The sequence below is a fragment of the Mustela lutreola genome, chromosome 9 (assembly GCF_030435805.1).
Source record: "Mustela lutreola isolate mMusLut2 chromosome 9, mMusLut2.pri, whole genome shotgun sequence".
Taxonomy (NCBI): domain Eukaryota; kingdom Metazoa; phylum Chordata; class Mammalia; order Carnivora; family Mustelidae; genus Mustela; species Mustela lutreola.
The window spans coordinates 53,167,656-53,176,154 of NC_081298.1; the positions used below are offsets into that span (position 1 = coordinate 53,167,656).

At 33.6% G+C, this 8,499-nt stretch overlaps 1 pseudogene; it reads right to left on the reverse strand.

The window, feature by feature from the left end:
• Positions 1-2,345: 2,345 nt before the first annotated feature.
• Positions 2,346-3,225, reverse strand: LOC131808279 (PHD finger-like domain-containing protein 5A; annotated as a pseudogene).
• Between the last annotated feature and the right edge of the window lie 5,274 nt (positions 3,226-8,499).

Below are 8,499 nucleotides of genomic sequence, written 5' to 3' on the forward strand. Positions count from 1 at the left end.
CAACTTCCAGAAATCTCTTTAAATAATAAAGTATAAGATAGTGATACCTTTTTTCTGCCACATAACCAATTCTTGCAAGAATAAGGTCATATAAGAGAATTTACAACACATGCTAGCATTTTCCTACTGGACCCAGATCATTTGTATGTTTCTCTGTCTCTGAGAAATGTAGCTATTTACATGACTGAAACCTACAAATTGTTTGATATGACTACTAATATCACCTACATTATTTGAAAGCCTGTTTAAGGCTTCTGAAATACATAAGTTTTGTAAACACTTATTAAGCATCTTGTATATATCAAACACTTTAAAAATCTCTGCTTTAAAAACAAAACAAAAAACTCTACCTCAATGGAACTTTGAGTCTGAAAAAGATACAGGCAATATACAAGGCAACAGATAGAATAATTACATATTTGATTATATACTCCGAGGATGTCACATTAAATTGATATGAAAATGATGAGAAGGATCTGGATTTCTTGTCAAAATTTTTTGCCTTAAAAAGAAATTGATATTTAGGGAAAGTTGATACTGAAAGAGGTCCTGTGTCAACCAAAAATGTTAAACCATGATCTGACTAAACTTTCCAGTTGTGATCATTGCTTTGTTTAGCTGTCTTATATTAAGACTGAATTTAGTAATTCAGTCTCAGATTTCAGTAAGTCTTTTTTTTAATGATTTTATTTATTTATTAGAGAGAGAGAGGGAGGGGCAGAGGGAGAGGAAAAACCAGACTCCTTGCTGAGCAGGCAGTTGATGCAGGACTGGATCCTAGTACCCTGGCATCATGGCCTAAGCTGAAGGAAGACACTTAACCAACTGAGCCACCCAGGCACTCTAGACTGTAAACTTCTTAAAGGTAAAAACGTTTATTCTTCTAGTAGTTCCACAGACATTTCTAACATCCATAAGAAAGCATGCACTGATGTAAAATGCCAGCAAATCAAATTATTTAAAAAAGAAAGAAAGAAAGAAAAGATATATCTGGATAAAGAGAAAAACAGAAAATCTAATAATACATTGAATTATTAGAGCAAAGAGTGGAGGAAGAGAAAATAAATATGAAATAGAGATTTCCACTAAAAGAAAAAAATTGAATAAGGCAAGAGATTTAGAAAATTATTATGAAAGACTTGAGAAAAAAATAAAATAGGGATTTTTAGAAAATAGCAATGAATGAAAAGGTACATTGTTCCTACCTCTATAATATTAGCTGTTTGTTGTTGTTGTTGTTGTTGCTAATTTACCTATTTAAGCTAATAAACAAAGAAAGGTTTCATTTAGGGATAAGTTTTCTATATATATATATTTTTTTCCATTTAGGGATAAGGTATATATATATATATATATATATATATATATATATATATAAATTTTCATTGTTAGAAAATGTGTCACAGAAAGTGTTTAAACTTTAAGATACAGATGCAACATGTAACAAACTACATTGTTTGAACGTCTAATTTGTAAATGCTATTAGAGGAAACTTGGTGGAAATGTCCTTATGTGGTTGTGTTTCTGGAAATAAGTATATTTATTAATAAGGAATAGTTTAAAATTATGAAATGACCAGGAGTGGACAATTTTCCTAATCCTATCAGCCCTTTGCAGCTCTTTTATTAGCCCCCTTCAGGAATATCAGCTTTATTTATCTAATTAAATTTTATATTAATGTGCTTTTGACTTTTGGCCTTTCTCTTCCTTCTGTTCTTTTTTTTCCCCTAAATTACATGTTTCTGTTAACAGCTACTATCAATTCTTTGATATGAATTCTCAGCATCAATTTACGAACTCCAGAGATGAAGCAGCATCAATATTTAGAAGCGAAGAATACAAAGCCTTGGGCATCTGGATGGCTCAGTCAGTTAGGCATCTGCCTTCGACTCAGGTGGTGATCCCAGTGTCGTGGGATGGAACCCCAGGTTGAACTTTCTGCTCAGCTGGGAGCCTACTTCTCCCTCTCCCTCTGCCTGCAGCTCCCTTTGCTTGCGTTCTCCTTCTCTTTGTCAACTAAATAAAATAAAGTAAAATAAAATAATGTAAATAATACATTTATTTATTTATTAAAATGCATTTATTACACAATACATAATGTATTGCATAATTATAATAATGATTAAATAATTTATTAAATATTTATATTAAATATATCGATTTAATTAAATAAATATTTTTTAGAATTTAAAATATTTCAAATTTAGATTGTTAAATATTAAATCATTAATTTAATAAATAAATATCTAAACATAATTAAATAAAATAATTTATTCATTAAAATGAATAAAATAATGTTATCATTATCTGAGCATGTATTTTTATTTTTTTATTTTTTTTACCAGAAAAGAAACACCTGCTTTATTAACACAACAGCAACAGAAAGGGTTTCCAAGTTCTTCGAAGGAAAATAACATGAACAGGCAGCACCTGCTAAGTGTTACAAGACTCAGTGCCCACGCTGATTGTTCGAGAGCTCCCCCCACCCCGCAGATGTCTCCTCCCTCAGGGCTGCTGCCAAGAACAGGCTTCTCACTGCGGTAGCGTCACAGTTAATTCCTCAAACAGGAGACTGAGAGGGTATCATTCCTGTTTCAGAAGATCTTGGTGTTAAAGAAGCGGCGGCAGCAGCAGCTCTTAGTGTAGAGAACATAGCCATTTGGAAAACATGCTTGTTTCTTGAATTCAAGAAAAACCATGAGCCAATCTATCAATTCTTCTCCGCTCTGGTCTGCCAGAGTGGGGTCTGAAGATTCCTTTTCTGTCGCTATCACATGTCTGGGTAAGAGGAGGAAAGGTGGAGGGGGGGCCGTGGACGAGGGCTCTCCTCCCTCTGCGCTGGTGGTGGTCGCTATCTTTTGTGGCAGCTGCAGTAGCAGGGGGGTGGTGGGGAGGCCACCCAGCAGTCACCTCTTCTTGAAGCCATACTTTTTGCGTTCATAGAAGAGATCGGTCTTAGAGCTCCCCAAGTTGACAATCTTTGGGCAACCATCTCTATCCTTCTCCTGGATGGTGCACTCCTTACAATAATAGGCATCCGAGACTCCAGGGCCTCCACAGATCACACAGCGCCCAGAGTTCAGGGACGCACGTAGGAGTCACAGATCACACACTTGCCATCACATTTTTCACACAGTCTTCCGATGGCAACACCAGCCTGCTTGCGGCAGAAAATCAAATCCGGATGATGTTTAGCCATAGTTCCAGCGCAAGCCGGCCACCGGAAACTTCTGTATTTTTAAATAGTCTAAAAAAACCATCTAATACAGTCTAAATACATTGAGTTCAGATATTTATACAAGTTAACCCAGACACTCAACCCACAAACAGTCAAAACATTTGTTTTTATCTACTACTCAAAATACGATTGTAATGTATTTATTTATAACTTTGACATAGGAAGGAAAGTTGGAGGAAAAGGAGACATTTGCTTTTAATATTTGAAAATTATTTTGTTGATATAAAAAAAATAAAAACCTTAACACATGAGCATTTCTTCTGAAATAACACTGTGATGTTTCTGAGTCGCATTCTATTAAAAGTGCTGATAAAATGGCCTCAGTTACTCATTTAAATTATCAGCTGAATGGGTAACAAATGAAGTAGAGAGCTTTTTAATTATTTATGAATGTATTGCTTGTGGATGGAGTGCCACATAGAGTTACCTCTCTTTTTGGCTTTGTTTTGTGAGCAGCAGTGGAATCTATGAATGAGATTAAACATAAGGACATTCACAGAAATTCTTACTGAACTTCTGGGGAAGGGCAATAAGTGCAAGGAAAAACTGCAGCAAGATTAATTACAAATTTCAAGTGGTCATCGCTTAATTATAGAAGCTTTTAAGTTCAAGTAATATATCTTTTTTATGAGCCTATCATATTGTATTAATTACCACAAACTGCACTCTTGAACACTTATCTTTTCACATATTACTTATTCTTAGTACTTAAAATTACCCTTATGATTGATCAGTAAATGGATTTTACTGACAATGCATTTATTTACATAAATAAATAATGCTGTTTATATATATAAAAACAATTGAATATGTGTATGTGTTCAATGAAATTTTTTTTTCAAATTAACATCTTAATTCTACCACATTGGTTACAAATAGACTTTATAGATTCATCAAATATTTTATTCTCAAATTTATATCTCCTTTGTGAAGTAAATGAAACTGTATATATTAAATATAATCCTATCACATGTAACAGTTACTAGTGCATGCCAGGACATACATAGGTCAGGTCCTAATCAAGGCATCACGGATAACTGGATTTAACTTTCTATCCTAGGAGTCTTCTGTATATTTCTGTGGCTTTTATACTACAATCAGGAGGAAGAATTCTTTTGCTAAAAGCTTCCAAATCACTATGTGAGTAGATTATTTGTAGACTAGTGATATAATATTATAGTTTAATATGTAAAGCATGATAAAATAAAATGCTATTGCCATATTTAATTTGTTCAGTAAAGCATTCATTTACTTATCAAGCATTCATTTGCTTTTTTTAAGATTTTATTTATTTATTTGACAGACAGAGATCACAAGTAGACAGAGAGGCAGGCAGAGAGAAAGGAAGGGAAGCAGGGTCCCTGCTGAGCAGAGAGCCTGATGTGGGGCTCTATCCCAGGACTCTGGGATCATGACCTGAGCAGAAGGCAGAGGCTTTAACGCACTGAGGCACCCAAGAGCCCCAAGCATTCATTTTCTTTATACAGAAGAGTTAGAACAATATTATATAGTAGGAAATACAGTAAATAATCTAGAAACCTTGATCGTTTTGTTTTGGCAATTTTAGAACATAAAATTAGCTAAGGCTCAAGTGCAAGTTATATTTGTATCATAGGAGGAAAAGTTAATTAAAAGTTTGTTTATTACCATAGTTTAACACTTCAACAAAATGATAACGAATCAAAAATTAATGAATATATGAAGTATACAATAAAAACAATAATCTTGAGTGTATGTGACTCACTGTAGGTATTGATAGGCTAGAAATCAAAGGGAAAGTATCTATAGGGTTTGTTCAGTTCCATGTTCATCAGATTAATAGGCTTTCTCATATTTCTTCCTTCACCACATTAATTTGTCTAATGAAGTTTTCAAGAGTTAAAGACAGTGATAGGTTCATGGCTGGAGAGAAAGTACAGAATCTAAGATAGTTCAACAGTGCTTATTATTTAAGAGAAAGACAGCATGGCAGGTGAGGGGTGGAAGGAAAGGGATAAGAAGAGATAATCTTAAGCAACCTCCTTGCCCAGCACAGAGCCTATAGGGGCTTCATCTCATCGCCCTGAGATAACAACCTGAGCTGAAATCAAGAGTCAGTTGCTTATCTAATTGAGTCACCCAAGTGCACCATTTTTTCCCCTGTATCTTTATTTTCATCTCTTTCTGTAACTGAGTTTCCCTTCAAAATCAGGACTTGCATACACAACCTAAATAATTATTTTGGGATTTGATCACGTGGAAGAGGAGAGAATGAGAAGAGCTAAGTGGTCCAGGAGAAACATATATGAGTTCAGACTGAGTGGATTATGATTGTGGACAACTGAGCATCAATCCTAATGCACAGAATACATCTCAGAATTATTTTCCTGAAACAAGAAAGAATCTGTTTAACCCACTGGCTTCTGCATCCTATCCACAGTGGTTAAAATTCATCCCAGAAGTCATTAATGTCCCTGACTTTTCTATTACTGGGCATGAGAGAGGAGCTGAGTGGGCTTGGTCAGTGTCCCACCTAATGAAAGGCAGAGCAGATTCAGGCAAAAAAAAAATTATTAGTTCTTTCCAAATTAGATTTAATGGGATTCTATTTTTTATTCATGAATTCATTTTACATTTTATATTTTATCGATTTTTCTAAGCTTTGGCCAATATTCACTGCATTTTTGAATAGCTTTTATCTATTAGTGTAAATCATTTTTCTGCTACATTTGTTTAGTCATGGTTATCCATTTCTTCTTTCAAGTTTTTTAGATATGTGATATCAATTTCCAAATAAATTATTTAAAATGTTTATTTTTCATACTAAACTTCTATGAAAAACATTGATATATGTATTATGGCATATTGTTCCCCTTTCAACTTATTTTTTAAAATGTGAATGTGCCTTGGCAAATATATATTGTTTCTTTTTAAGTTTATGTAGATTCTTCATAATTATCCCAAGTTTTTGGCTTATGGTTTATATTTTTTTAATAATTTTCATACTGCCAATTAATAAATTTTTTTCGATTACATTGTCTAAGTTGCTATTGCCATTATAAGTAAAAAGCATCTGGAAATCTATATTCCTGTCCAGTTTCCTCAAATCACTCATTATTTTCAGGATCTAGGTGGATTTTCTTACAGGTTCCAGGTGGACAAGCTTTTGAACTGGCACTAAGTATTATTTCTGTTTCTTGCTTCCTGCATTTACCAGCTTAGGGATCATTTTTAACAATTATGATGAAATGAGGCATCATATTCTTATTCTCAACTTCATTAATAATGATATTAGTGTAACATGTCTTACAAGATAATAATAGATACATGTAAAATAATTTCATTGACCAAAAAAGTGGTGGAAAATGTAAATAAAACACAGTGGCAACCAACGACTCATTTCAAATTGAGCTATTTTTTTCCCCCTTTATCTCCCTGTCTCTTTAATTTCCTGTAGCACATTCCTACAAAGTATTTTAAGGTGTTTTATATGCACATACATAGAGATCATCATGGAGTCTAAATCCAATAATTCCTTGTCAGTTTTAAATATTTTAAGTATGGTTCATTCCTATGTCAGTTGGCTATTAACTTTTTCTCCACACTCCACTTAATTGCAAGGAAATATTTAATTTTAATATAAATTAATTAATCACATTAATAAATATTTTTACCTTATGGATTAATCTTTGATGCTTATTTCTTAATTTTTTTTAACTTTTAAAATTTTATTTATTGAGAGAAAGAGTGAGAGAGAGAGAGAGAACAAGCGCAAGCAGGGGAAGCTGCAGAGGGAGAGGGAAAACAAGAAGCAGGTTCCCCACCAAGCAGGGAGTCAAGATCAGTCTCAGGGCCTTGGGATCATGATCTGAGGTGAAGGCAGAGGCTTAGCTGACTGAGCCACTGAGTCTAGTTGTTATCTTTGATATTTAAGGAAATACTTTATCATCTCTAATTGATCCCCTATGTCACAAATACAGTTTTCTCTATGGTGCTATTAATTTTATTGTCTTCAAATTAGACTCTTTTTCTGGAAGCACTTTTAATCAGTCTCTTAGGTCTATAATTTAGTTTTTATACATTTCATTTAGCATTTTATTTTATCTTCATCATCTCTGATTATTCTTGACCAGTACTCATTGGTCAAATCTTTCTTATTAATCTATTCCAAAAATTTGTTTGTTTCTATAATATTTTGTTATTACTGCTGTCGTTCTTAAGTTTTGTCTTTATATTCTTTTTGTTTTGTTTTGTTGTTTTATGCTTTGGTGTTTTTGTTGTATTGTTTTGTTTTTCTTTGAATTAATACAATTAAATCTTTAGATTTCCTTCATACCTTTAATTATTGTCACTTATTTTCACAAATGATATTACCATAGTAGAGTAATTCTAAATATTTCTGAATTAGCTGTATTATTTCTTTTTAGGTATAAAGTTAACTTCCAGTTACATGGACTTAATATTTTGGTCATTCTATTCTAGTTTTATTGCCTTATTATTGGAAAATATAGCCTGATACTTAACTCCAGGGAATGATGTGAGAGAGCTAGGTTCTTGTCTCTTGGAGTCAAAGAAGGAATCTCGTGGGCAATGGAGAGTGAGTAAGTGACAGAAGTTTATCAAGTGAATATATAGAAAAAGCTCTCACAACTAAGAGGGGTCCCCACACAGTTAACAATGAGTGCCTTCAGGGTTTATTTTTTATAAAAAAGTAACCAGGCAACTTTAATCCTTTTAACATCTCTATCAATAACTGCTGCAATGGCTTACCTCCTTTTTAGGGTTTGATTATTCTTTTTTGGTTACAGGTGTTTATCATGGAGACACCCACCCCACATGACCCACCCCATACACCTAGGGCAGGGTGGTCCTCCATCCCACATGCCTGATCAGGGTGCTCTTCCCTGGGGTAGGGTGGTCCAATTTATCTCTTTACTCTGGTTTTCCCACACCACATTTTGGGGATTTCTGAGAGCCTGTTCACAAAGTTCCCTATGGATCTCTTCCTCCCTAGCCCCACCTGTCCGTTACTCATTTTGAGAGTTGATATTACCAAGTACTGTAATTCTAAAAATTTCTGAATTAGCTGTATTATTTCTTTTTAGGTATGAAGTTAACTTCCAATTATATGAATTTAATATTTTGGTCATTGTTTTCTAATTTATTGCCTTATTCTTGGAAACTATAGCCTGATATTTAACTCTAGGAATTTATTGGCATATACTTCTGGCCTAAATAATGGCCTGTTTGTGTAAATGTTCAACTTATGCTTATATACTTAC